Below are 13,529 nucleotides of genomic sequence, written 5' to 3' on the forward strand. Positions count from 1 at the left end.
CAGAGTGTTGATGTTGCAGGATAATATCTTTAGTTCTTGTGGGTCTGAGAATGTCCTGTCATGTTGCCTGGTTGTTCAGTCTAGCTTCCAATATGAAGGTCTGGCTGCCGCTTTTGTTGGTTTGCTTTGCTGTTTGCCAATCAGCTGTGTTTGTGCTATATGAAACCTACTCAAGCCAACTATCACCTGCCTCCCAATTGCCCCCTCCCTGATTCTCTGCATGGTTGGTTTTGAACTACCCTCCACCCCAACAGTGCAGAGTGCCTGCTGCCCCAAACTGTTCAAATTTAGAGCTGGCGGCCTGGCCACGGCCATAAACAGTTCATCACCATCATCTTCTACTTGTTATCAGAGTAGCTCATCACTCACTGGATGTGCATTAGTTGTTATTCTCCTGTCCTGGGTATAGTCTTCTTCCTGCAGAAGCCTCTTCCTCTTCAATCCTGGGCTCCGCTGCCCTTGTTCATTAGGTCTCCACAAGTGGTTTTTCACCCCTTGGACCCTTCCGAGGGGGGTGGGAGGGGTTCTTGGATGGTCTTTGACCACATGCTTACAGCAGATATCCTAATGTGTTTTCCATCAGGAGCCGGCCAGCCGGGCCGCCAGTCCTCCAACCAGTCCCATGCCTCCATAGGTGTTCCAAAGTGCCAGGTTTTCCCATCTGTATTCACACGGAGCTTCACGGGGTATAGCATCATATATTTATGCTCTTTTGCGTGCAGTTCCTTTTTTACCCCTTCAAAACTTCTATGTTGTTGTTGCACTTTGTAGGTGAAATCCGTGAACAGACAGATGGCAGCATTTTTTAATTGTATGTCTTCGTGCTAGCGGGATACCTGCAGGACGGCATCATGGTTACGGTTATTGAATTTGCACACAATGATGGTTCTGGGTGGGGCCCTTTGAGCGAAGCAGGGCTGCCATAGCCCGGTGCACTCGTTCCACTGAGAAGAAGTTTGACAGCCCTCTTGGTTGTAGGGTTTGTGTTATCAATTCCTCCATAAAAAGTTACACACGGGCCCCGTTGCCCTTTCTGGGACTCCCCCACTCCTATATTGTTGTGGCAGGATCATCTCTCATAGTCTTCCAGCTTGGCCACCATTGTCACATTCTCTCATAGTAGGTAGGGCACCTGTTCCCTAAGAGTGTTGGTTTCAGTTTGTAGGGCAAAAAGAGTGGGTTCTTTCTCTGCTATTCTCTCCTAAATTTTCTGGATATCTGCCCTTAGGAGTGTCACTTCCATTGTTACAGAGTCTACTGTTGGTTATGTGCCTTTTATGTCCTTGATGGGGCTCACTATATCTGTTAGCGAAAGATCTGTGTCCTGAGGGGACCCCCTCCTGTGATTGTGCCTCTGTGGATCCACCCAGTGAGGCCATGGAGCCTGTCATCGCCGCCAGCACTGTGTATTTATCTAGCTTTGTTTCTTGGCAGAAGGAGTAAGACTACCCAACTTCCATGTTTGTTTGTAGGGGAGAGCGGAGGATGAGTCCAGGTGCGCTCCTTGGTTACCTGCCTTTCCCGCATATTGATTTGATTGCCTTGAGCATGTTAGATAGTGGCTGCCAATCGGGGAACTGTCTACGTTGTGGAGCCTCCACAGCCTGTTGGGTTTCACTGAGCACTTGTGCTGCAGAATTAAAGGTGGGTTGCGGGCCAAGATTGTTCATTACGGGCACCCCGTCCTGTACTGGGCGGGCTGTAGTAGTGCCCTTTGTGGTAGGGCATCTCTGCACAGGATGTCATCACTGTGACCACTGGCCCAAGTCAGGTCCGATCTGTCCTCCTCCACCTCGGCGGCCATACTGTGTTGTGGTGTAGGATGTTTCAAAATGGTGCCGGGGGACTTTTCCCTTTGACGCCTCTGTAGACAGTGGGCCTTCTGCTAGAGGGCTTTTCTCTTGCCCCCCCCTCAGTGCTCACCACTTGTGCTCCTCGTTACAAGGCAGGATATTTCTGGGCTGCGCATCAGCATGGAATCATTCTCCTTCTGGAGTTAGTTCTGTCTCAGCGCTTTTTCCTATGCAGGCTTCTTCTTTTTCCCAGTGCAGCTCACCGTCCCTTGCACTGTTTGCCACCCCTGCAGCTGCCACTGTGGGCGAAGGCTGGTCTGACTTCTCCCACATCGGCGGTGAATACCTCTGCTTTTGCCAGCGCGGTTCAGCGGCTCAGACATGTCAGGCTGATGCTGCACTGTCGGCTTTAGACTTCACCTCCTCTGCTGCACATCACACAAGTTTCTGTGGCCAGCGGCTCCACCACTGCCTGCCCACTGTGAGCACTCGCATACTGCGAGCACTCGTCCAGTAGGTGGTGATTGTGAGTAAGTAGCAGACAATTGGTCAGATGGTGGGTGAGCTGCATTAGTTGGCCATCTTCTTCAGCAGTTGACTCCACCCCAAACTAAATCAGTTTAGATGTTTGTGATGTAAATCACTTCCACAAAGTAACATTGGGTCAGATTTTGGAAGCAGTGTTGTCATATGATTGGAAGACATAATTGGCTTAGTATGATGCTTATTTCCTCTAACCAAACTTCAGCATCTGTTCTTGAGATTTGCTATTGGGGTCTGTATAATTAATACCAGAGCCTATCATTCAATCTAAACTCCATTTCCAGACTGTGTACAAAAGTCCTTTAATTATGCTGTGGCTCATCGTCTCATCCAGTGATGTGCATTTGTTCAATTATTTGTAAAACTATCTTGTCAAATCTCTGTTGCCTTGTCAGGAGTCAGGAAACATGTCACATATTTGAGTTTGTTTGCCTTGCAGAAGTCATCTAATATTTCACCCCACAAACGTCAGTAACTTCAGTTCATTGGGACAGTTGTAGACTGCTTAGTTGACCTGCTAGTTCCTCCTCCAGAACGTTCTGGCAGTTTATCAAACCATTATTATTACTATTATATTCACATTCCCTGCAACCTCTGCTTTGTTGTTTCAATAAACGCTAGTTATGATGATCGCTTACTTCTGTGTTGTTCGACTGGTATGCTGATGAATGAGAGTCGTAGAACACTTGAATTGAAAATAGAAGTAGTTGTGGGAATCTCTCCCAAAAAAGACTGACTTCCTGTAAAGTGTTGAAGTCTCTTTATCCATGAACTCTGGAAGTGAACTTTGTAAAATGGCCTGCGTACTACCCTCCAGAACCCCAGATTACCATGAGAAATCATATAGGTGATTTTATGATTACAGTAATCGGGCTTATAGGCTATCGATGATTCAGAGCCATATCAGTTACCTAGAACTCATAGCTACACTACTGGGACTCTGATAATTTCTTTCTTTCCTCAGAGACAGCACTGATTAAGTCCTTGCAGAGGACGTACATACAATGCTTTATTTAATGTAGATAGGACGAACAATGCCTCACTCACTTTGCCTTTTGGCAGTGTGTCATTGAAGTTGGTTCCTCAGGAACAACACATTTCCCTTCACAGAATCTAGAATCAGGATTTTCAGCGGACTACAACACGTTGCACATAAGTGGGAAATGCCAAAATGTGCGTCTTTTCATCATCAAAAAATAAGGTTCCTGCAAATAGATCTTTTACCATGGAAGAAAGAACTGTGTATGCACTGCAGAGATTAAGTACTTAGGCTATGCACTTCTCTTGGACTAATCAGGAGAGTTTCTTGCCTTGTAATCCCCTGATACATCACACTTTACTCAGCCCTGCCAAGTGCCACCCATTGCATGTTAGACTAACTATTTATCACACATCCCTGAAAGGCTTTAAGTTACTGTGCAGTTGTGTGGCACTTTGCAGTGCCATCAAAATCAGCTGAGAAAATACACCAAAGCAGACTGGGCTAGTGCATACTATTTCATTACACAGTGCAGAGTGTGCTAGTGACACACTTGCTGCACAAACACAGTTAGTAGTTGTCATGGGTGCCAACTGCTACACCTGCTTTGCCTCTTACTACCCACTGAACTGCCTTCTGACCTCTGGTTTGAAAAGAGCAGTTCAACTTTAATGAAAGAACAGGATCTTGACTCTGTGCAAGTCATGATTATTTTCTGAAGTCCTTGTACTTTCCTCCTCTCATATCCCTTCAACTGCAAACACAAGACTGTTGATTGGGTATGGGAGGAATTACTGGGAATTTTAAAGTCAGCAGGGTATTGCAGAGGAAGGAAAGGCAGTAAACTGGATTTATTTCTACCTCCATCAGTACAACGGAGCGTTTGGTAGTGCAGAACCAAGTTTAAGTTGCTGCCATACCTGATCTACCCATCTAACCGCAACAGAGGACCAGTTACTAACATCCAGATGCTTCCTTGTTGTAGAGCAAGATGCTTACTTGTTCAGTGCTGCAGGCTCACTGGCCCTACCCCTTTGAAACAAAGAGGGCCCAGCGCTTTCAAGTGAGTGGCTTGAGCACAGTGTAACGTTAATGAGACGTAGAGCATCAGTATTTAAGAGCTAGGAAAGCTCAATCTACTAGCATTTTAAAATACTGAGACTGGAGTCCTATTCCTATAGTTTGTAACTCAAAAGGCCCTAGCACCCCAGCTCCCCATAATGCTGCTGTCCTCTTTCTTAATAATGTTGTGCTCTATTGCATGATGTTTTTCATGCAGGTTTCAGATCTCTCTTTGCGTAGGAGTGCTCCTTTTCTCTCTGGCTTGTTGCTGAGATCGCACTGCAGATGAGGCAGTAAGACCACCTGCCTTGACCCACCGACTGCTTCCAAAGGCAAGAACCATACCACCAGTAGTCCTCACTGTGGTAGCATAGAGGACCTATAGAGACAACAACACAAGGGTAGGAGCAAAGGAGGCTCAGCCAAAGGAGCCACCTTTCCCAACCAGTGGCTCCCTCAAACTCTAAGCCCCCCACCCCTCATCACACATCACCTGTCGGGGAAAGACTTCAGGGGTTTCTTCCTCGTTGGGAATAGATCACCTCAAACCAATGGGTTCTCTCCATCAAACAGCATGGCTACTGCCTCGAGCTCACCTCAGCCCACCAATGATGCCTACCCACAAGCACACCCTCAGCCTGAAACACAAGTACCTCCTTCAAAGAAGGTTCATGCACTCATCCTCAAAGGGGTAATATAAACTGTGCCATCACAGCAAGGCAGTGTACTCACTATCCTTTATAATCACCCTATGGATGGATCCATAAGATCTGTAATAGACCTATTGCTCCTTAACAAGTACATCATTTCAGAACATTTCCACATGGTTACTCTGCAGGATCTCATCCTCCTGCTGCAGCAAATCAACTTCATTACAGCACTCAATCTGAAGAAGTCCTAGTTCCACGTACACATACATCCCCCTCATCACCAAATCCTTACACTTTGTGAAAAGCTGTCAACATTATCAGATCAGCTTATTGCCATTCGATGTCACCTCAGCACCCAGGCTATTCACCAAATGTCTAGCTTTGGCAGCCACCTATGTCAGAAAATAAGGCACTCAAGGGTTCCCCTACCTTGACAGTTGACTGACCAAGAGTGGAAACAAGCAACAGTGGCTAGCTTATATCCAGCAACACACAGCAAAGGGGTGAGAGGAGAAACCCACGTCCAAGCACCCATTCAATGAACCATTCACACACAGAGAACAAGGAAAAAGGTAGAGACCCCAAACATGGTCCCACCGGCTAGAGATACAGCATATTAGTTTTGGAAACAATGCCTATCACCCCATATCGTGACCTTGGGCGTGTGAAGGATGTTGTTGCACATAAATTGCATTAATAATACCAGATTTGGCAAGGAACTGAGCATGGAGTGCATGCTTTTTGATGGGGCTAAGGGCACATGGGTAGAAATATATTAATACAAGGATGCAAGAGGCAAGGTGTGGATTAAGTAGAATGTGCAAAAAAATTTAAATGAGTCTTTTTATTATTCCTTCGTAGGTGAGTGTATATACTAAAAGAAAGGGGGATAGTTGAACCCAGAGGCATATTTGGTCATAATTTGAAGGCACTACAGGTAGGGTATGAAATATGATTTAAAGGGGATCGATGGTCCTGATGAAGGCCGATTGACCCGTAGGTGCGATGAAAACAGGCAAAACATGTTTACCTTTAAACAACTATTTGGGGTGATCATATCCCCTTTTTACCACCTATTATTAATATTCTTTTAATCCTATCCGATGAAACTTGGAATAAAGATTGAGCATGGTATCACTCGAGATAGTTTTAACCATGTGAATGAGGTGCTTTTTGTGTGTTTGATCCCCCTTTGTTAGTCTGTGTTATTTGTTTCCCCTCCTTTTTGCACCATTCCTTACGTTGGCTAGTATGGGAATGTCTTAACATCGCCTTATGATGAAGAATGCCACTATTGGTAGGTGAGGGCAGCTTTTCCAAAACTAATATGCTGTATCTCTAGCTAGTGGGGCCATTGTTTGGGGTCTCTACCTTTTTCCTTGTCCTGTGTGTGTGAATAGCTTACATCCAAGCCATGACATCCTTCCTGCGCTCTTTTTGGTTGACCATAAATACAGGCAGTTCCCCCCTCCAGCCCCTTCAGAGCCAGCCCTTCTTACCAGCAAGTCTTACCCCAGCCAGGCCAGGGTACAGGCATTCCAGCAGATATTACCTTTCTTTCAGCCAGATCATCAAGTCACAATCAGAAGAGTCATGCGCATCCTAGGGTTGATGTCCTCATTCACAGCCATACTCCCACCAAGCCAGTCTGCACGTGCCCACTCCAGCAGTGCCTGTCAGCACAATAGTCACAAGTAGAGGGTCAGCGGAAAGATCTAGTGTTGATTGGAGCTGGTTCTCATCCCTCTGCAGCAGTGGAACAGCAACCATCTGTTGCAAGGCCGGCTCTTCATGGATCCTGTTCTGCCGGTGACCATCACCAAGGACCGCCTCACTATCAGGATGGAGAGCGTATCTTCAATATCTAACTGTTCAACGCATGTGGTCTCCACACCACATTCTGTAACTCATAGCCATACAGAGACCTCTCCTGACCTTCTTTCATGAGGTTCAACTCAAAGTAGTCCTCATAAAGATGAACAACATGAGTGCCATATACTATCTTCAAAAGCAGAGCAGCACACACACACTGCAGTTGCCAACACTAGTGCAGAACATTTAGCATTGGGCACTTTACATCACATACACCTACTGACGGAGTGCTTTCCGAGAGTGGACAACAACATAGCCGACCTGCTCATCAGGATGCTTCAACAAGTCCACATGTAAGAACTCGACCCTCACCTCTTAGTCTCATACTTCCGCTGGTGAGGCGTCCTAAAGGTCGACCTCTTCACGCCTGCCATAAACGCAAAATGCCAAAACTTTGCCTCTTGCTTTCCACAGTCTATGGGAAATACTCCATGGATGATTTGATCAGGGATCTTTCCCTTTACTTTTCCTCCTGTCCTACTCCTTCCATATGTGGTCCCGGGGTTTTGGCAAACATCCCTCACTCGCATCTTGGTGACTCCCATATGGGCCAGGCACCCCTCGTTCTCAACCCTCTTGATTTGCCCTTTGTTCCCCCATGTGAATCTCCCCAACAAGCTGAACCTTCTTAGTCAGAATCAGTGTACAATCAGGCACCCCGAACCTAGGTAGCTCAATTTAGTAATTTGGTTTCCGAGGCCCTAGTGTTTAGTTATCTGAGTCTTCGTCAAGAATGCATAGACATCCTGAAAGAAACACACAGACCCACTATGTGTGCCTGGTATGCAGCCAAGTGGAAGAGGTTTTTCCATTATTGTATGTCTAAGCACCTGGACCCTCTTAAACCTACAGTCCATAAGATTATCTGTTATCTTCTCCACTTGCAAAGATCGGGCCTGGCTTACACTTCCCTTAGCTTGCAATTACTGCTGTTGCAGCCTGTTTGTAGAATAGAGAACACTTTCTTTATTCAAAATCCTGGTTATCAAAGCTTTTATGGAAGGGCTCAAATAGATTATCCCACCCAGGATAACCCAGCCCTAGTCTGGAGTTCTAATGCTGTTCTTACTAGACTCATGTGGCCTCGTATTGGACCACCACATTCACGCTCCTTAGAATTCCTCCCTATTCTTACTTCTGGTAGCCCGCCTTGCATGTCGTTATTGCATCATTAAGATGGGTTAGCGAGCCACAGGCCCTCAGTTTAAAGGAGCTTTTCTTCCAAATTCATAACGATACAACTGCCCTCCGAACAAACCCCAAGTTCCTGTCCAAGACAATATTCCCCTACCACCTTTACCAGACCATGGAGCTCCCTTTCTTTTTTCATCAGTCACAGCCGGTAGCAGAAAGGGCCGTTCACACCCCAGATGTCAAGCATGCCCTAATGTATTTTGACAGAACCCAGTCATTTTGCAAGACAGAGCAACGTTTTGTTGCTTTTGCCAGACCGCACATAGGCTGTGCTCTTTTTAATGCAGGTATAGCCAGATGGATTGTTAGGTGTAGCCAATACTGCAACATTAAGGCTACAGAAACTTTAACTGCCCCTCCCAGGCTGCATTTCACATGTAAGAAAGGAGCCATTACGGCTTTCTTTACAAATATTCCCATTGCTGACATATGTAAGGCAGCTATTTGGTCCACTCTACACAAGTTCACCAAGCATTACTGTGTGGATGTCTGTGCATGTTAACGAGCTTGATTTGGTCAAGCTGTTCTAAAGTCCTTGTTTCAATGTTCTGCAGCATCCACTGCCTAACCACCACCCACGAGTACTGCTTTATAGTCTGTGCAGAGCATAGGTATCTACAGCTACTCATGCTACGAACACAATATGGTAGCATGTAGTGCTGCAGATTCCCACGCAGTCACCCCAACAGCCTTTGATTATTCAGTTCGTAACTTATATACTTAAACTCTTTGTGTAACGTATTGCATGGTCACCAGATTGCCTTGTCTACTGCTTGGTCTCTACAACAGAGCCGGTGCCCAGGCGCATTACCAACCAAGGAAGGAGTCACTCACTATACCTTATGACTCTAAAGACTTCTTCGAAGTAAAGGCCTAAAACTAACTGGGAGAAGTATGCAGAGCATGTGAATCTACAGACCTACAGATGTTTACAGAGTAAGTAACATGTTCCTTCTTGTTTATTGTTTTCCAACAAAAGCACGGTTTCATAGAATGTAAAAAAGTGAGTGTGCCAATGCCTTTTTCTGGTAGTTGTTTATTCTAAAAGATTCATGTAAGGTAAACTAAGAATAGGGTGTGGAAAGGTAGAGGAGACTTTGTGCCAGAGACTCAGAACATAGCCAATGAAGAATTGTTTAATCTTTCTCCGTTGATGATTGTGGGTAGGTACGCTTAGCCTTCACACTGGACTTATCGGCCTTCCTTTCAGCTCAGACCAGAATAGCACACACTGTTGCATAGAACAGTAGCTTAATTGTTCAGGTGAGTTACGTGGGTGTGATCTATCGTTGAAACGCAAATTAGGGCTTTCTTTGGTGCTAAGGTTAATTTACTTAGCCAAAGAGGTGAGGCGGGATTATAAGTATCTATGACAATGCAAACTTGTATGCAAACTTGTATCAAGGCCCTTTTTTATTTACCTGCACAATGGTTCCTCAGCTCCTGTACATACTCTTGTGAAGAGAGTGGAGGTGATGGAATATATATTTTTCCTTAGCAGTTTTGCTGGGAACTGGGAGCCCCAGGTCATGAAGTATTTGAACCAGCAGAGTTGAAAGTATTTCCTTGTGCAGTAATAGAAGGGGATGCTGAGGGTCAGGATGGAGGTGTACTGGCAAAGCTGCAAGTGGTCCTCAGTAGTGGAATAGTTAGGTTAATGCAGATTGACTGAGATTCACTAGCAGAGCACTGAATAGGAATAACAGAAGAGGCTAAGGGGGTAGTCTGAGTTGCACTGGCTAAGCTTCATTACTGTAATAACTGGTGGGTCTGCAGATTGAGACTGAGGTGTGTGATTGTACACAAATATAAGTTAACATTTTGGGCAAAATTGCACAGCACTGGCAGACCTATTACATGCATAGAAAGTAATGCTGCAGATGAAGATTGAGGTGCACTGGCGATGAGTGTATTCCAGTACACGAATAGCAGGCGTAGTGGATAAGGATTGAAGTGTATTGAGCGCACAGGGGTATTCAAGATCCAGACACACTGACAGATCTGTGAGTGAGCCCCAGTATAGGAATATTAAGGATATGTGTGGTCTTGGATGAAGTATGATGGCTGGGTCCCTGAGGTGAGTCTTGTGGTTTCTCTGAGGGATGGTCACCTATAAGGCTTGCTTTCCTCTTGGTATATCTTGCAGTGGAGCTTGAACAAGGCAACTTTTTATGTGGGCTTGCAATTTTTGCCATAAGTCTAGTTGTACTTTTTTAATGACTGTTTTTATGGCAGTTAAAATTTAAAGTGTGCTGATGCTGACCTTCCCCCCACGTGGTCCGTAAATTAAATTTCAAGATCATTTAAGTAGCCAAGCCTAAGCTTTAATGTGTCACATCATCAGAAAGTTCTGGCAATTTAGTCAACAACCCAGGTAAAAAGCAAAACTACAAGTCAAACAACACCAATTGCTATGGGCTAAAAACGTTTTTTAAAAAGCATTTGCTGGTTGGTGGCATCACAATTGATGGGGTTATGTTTAACGAGGTGATAGGACAGCAGATAACCTCTCTTGTCTTGATTTGATGCTGCTGGACAGACAGCAGACAACAACACAGAACGTTGCCACCCTTTACAATGCCAGTGAATAAACCTGTCACAACTTGTGTCCAGATCTTCTAATAGTAGAGCGCTCGTTTGACAGGAATATGATGCATTACAGTTTACTGCTCTAAATTATTGTAAAAAATAATTAAATAAATAGAAATAATCACAAATTTGAAGTTTCATTAGTATGTGAATGGGGAACATATTTTATTTTAAATATTTGTTTCTAAATAAGGCAGTATTTGAAGAGAGTTCTGGGTTTTTTAGTGTTAGCCTACTGAATGGCTTTGAAGTGGCTATATCTTCTGACCAGTGCCTTTGGCCAGCCCAGCTTTTTGCCAAGGATAGATTGCATTCTTTCTTTAGTCGTATCATCTCGTTTACTCGTCTTTTCCATTTATAAATAATGCGCTTAAAAGTCCTAGAGTAAGAAGGACAATGATGCTAGAAAAGGAACATTGTTAACTGACTTTGCAGAGGTTCTCCAGGAGCATTATCACTATTTTAAGGTCATTTCTAGGGCATTTTCTTGCACATGGGATGGCCAGTTCTGAAATGTGTCTTTTTACTTGCCAGTTTTTTTTCACCAGTGATAAAGTGTTACTCTAAGTGTCACAAAAAGGACACTGAAATATCACACACAGGAACACTGAAAACATGGAAGTGTCACAATTAAGAAAACTTTGAATGTTCAAGGTCTCCCAGCTAAAACTTGAAACATTTTGCCTCTAGCAGAACTGCTTCTACTTCCTCAGGTTTCAGATCTAGTTTAGCAAGGTGAGAAGATTCTTCACCTTTTGTTCTACAAAGGAGCTGGACTAGTTGACTCAATCAATCAGAGAGTTTGTAAAGCGCGCTACTCACCCGTGAGGGTCTCAAGGCACTGGGGGGGAAGAGGGAGCCCTGCTCGTACAGCCATGCCTTGAGATGTCTCCTGAAGGTAAGTAGGTCCTTAGTCTGACACAGGTGGGTGGGAAGAGTGTGCCACGTCTTGGCAGCGAGGTGGGAGAACGATCTGCCGGCGGTGGTTGTTCTGTGGATGAGTGGGACGGTGGCGAGGGCAAGGTCGGCGGAGCGAAGCTGTCGGGTCAGGGTTTAGAAGGAGAGCCGTCTGTTGAGGTATTTTGGTATGGTGTTGTGCAGTGCCTTGTGAGCGTGGATGAGGAGTTTGAACGTGATTCGCTTGTTGACGGGGAGCCAGTGTAGGTCTCTCAGGTGGGCTGTAATGTGGTAGTGGCGGGGGATGTCCAGGATGAGGCGTGCGGAGGTTTTCTGGATGCGTTGCAGTCTTTTCTGGAGTTTGGTCGTGGTTCCTGCTAGAGGGCGTTGCCGTAGTCCAGCTTGCTGCTCACGAGGGCTTGGGTGACCATTCTTCTGGTTTCCGTGAGGATCAATTTGTAGATCTTCCAAAGCATGCGGAAGGTGTTGAAGCAGGAGGAGGAGATGGCGTTGACTTACTGGGTCATTGATAATGAAGAGTCCAGGATGATTCCCAGGTTGCGTGCGTGGTCGGTGGGTGTCAGTGCGATTCCCAGTGTGGCAGGCCACCAGAAGTCCTCCCATGCGGAGGGGGTGGAGCTGAAGATGAGGACCTCCATCTTGTTGGAATTCAGTTTCAGGCAGCTGTTTTTCAGCCATTCGGCGATGGCCTTCATTCCTTCGTGGAGGTCGGTCTTGGCGGTGGTGGGGTCCTTGGTGAGGGAGAGGATCAGCTGGGTGTCAGCTGCGTATGAGATGATGTTGAGGTTGTGAGATCGGGCAATGTAAGCAAGCAGAGCCATGTAGACGTTAAAGAGGGTCGGGCTGAGGGATGAACCCTGGGGTACGCCGCAGATGAATTTGGTGGCTTCAGAGCGGAGTTCAGAGAGCCAGACTCTCTGAGTTCAAGTGGTGAGGAAGGAGGTGATCCAATTCAGGGGTCTGTCGCGGATTCCTGCGTTTTTGAGGCGTGTGCGTAGGGTGTGGTGGCAGACGGTGTCGAATGTGGCTGAGAGGTCCAGGAGGATGAGGGCCGCGGCTCCGCTGTTGTCCAATGTGGTCCTGATATCGTCGGTGGCGGCGATGAGGGCGGTTTTGGTGCTGTGGCGGCTGTGGAATCCGGATTGGGATGGATCCAGAGTGTTGTTCTCCTCGAGGAAACAGGTCAGTTTTTTGTTGAGAATTTTGTCTATGACTTTTGCCGGCAAGGGGAAAAGGGAGATGGGTCAGAAGTTCTTGAGGTCCTTTGGATCCGCCTTGGGTTTCTTGAGGAGGGCTTTGATATCGTTGTGTTTCTAACTCTCCGCAAAGGTGCCGATCTCGAACTGTTGATGATCTTCCGGGTGTTGGGGTACGATGACGGAGCTTGCTTTGTTGAAGATGTGGTGAGGGCAGGGGGCAGATGGTGAGCTGTGATGGTGTTCATGATTTCGATGGTGTCGTTGATGTGGGTCCAGGAGAGCAAGAGGTTGGTGGGTGGTGAGTCTTTGGTGTCGGTGGTTGACGAGGGGGTCCGAGTACTGAAGCTGTCATGGATGTCTGCCATCTTGTGGTAGAAGAAAGTGGCTAGGGAGTCTTAGAGGTCTTGTGATGGCGGGATGTGGTTGACGTTGGAACCGGGGTTGGAGAGCTCCTTCACGATGTTGAAGAGCTCCTTGTGGCTGTGTGCGTTCTTGTCGATGTATTCTTTGAAGGCTGTTCTCTTGGCGGTTCGGATGAGTTGGTGCTGTCTGCGGATAGCGTTCTTGAAGGCTGTGTGGTTGTCCAGTGTCTGATCTTGGCGCCGCCACTTCTTTTCGAGTCTTAGGCATGATTGCTTAGATTCTTGGAGGTCGGCGTTGAACCAGAAGGTCTTTCTGTCGGTGCGTCTGTTGGAGGGATTCTTGATCGGGGCGAGAGTGTTGGCACAGT

At 46.2% G+C, this 13,529-nt stretch overlaps 1 protein-coding gene across 8 annotated transcripts in view; it reads left to right on the forward strand.

Annotated features, from left to right (window-relative positions):
* Positions 1–13,529, forward strand: part of RNF31 (ring finger protein 31) — a 274,072-nt gene that overhangs the window by 193,866 nt on the left and 66,677 nt on the right. The window lies entirely within an intron of this gene.

Source organism: Pleurodeles waltl, chromosome 6, assembly GCF_031143425.1.
Source record: "Pleurodeles waltl isolate 20211129_DDA chromosome 6, aPleWal1.hap1.20221129, whole genome shotgun sequence".
NCBI classification, from domain to species: Eukaryota; Metazoa; Chordata; class Amphibia; order Caudata; family Salamandridae; genus Pleurodeles; species Pleurodeles waltl.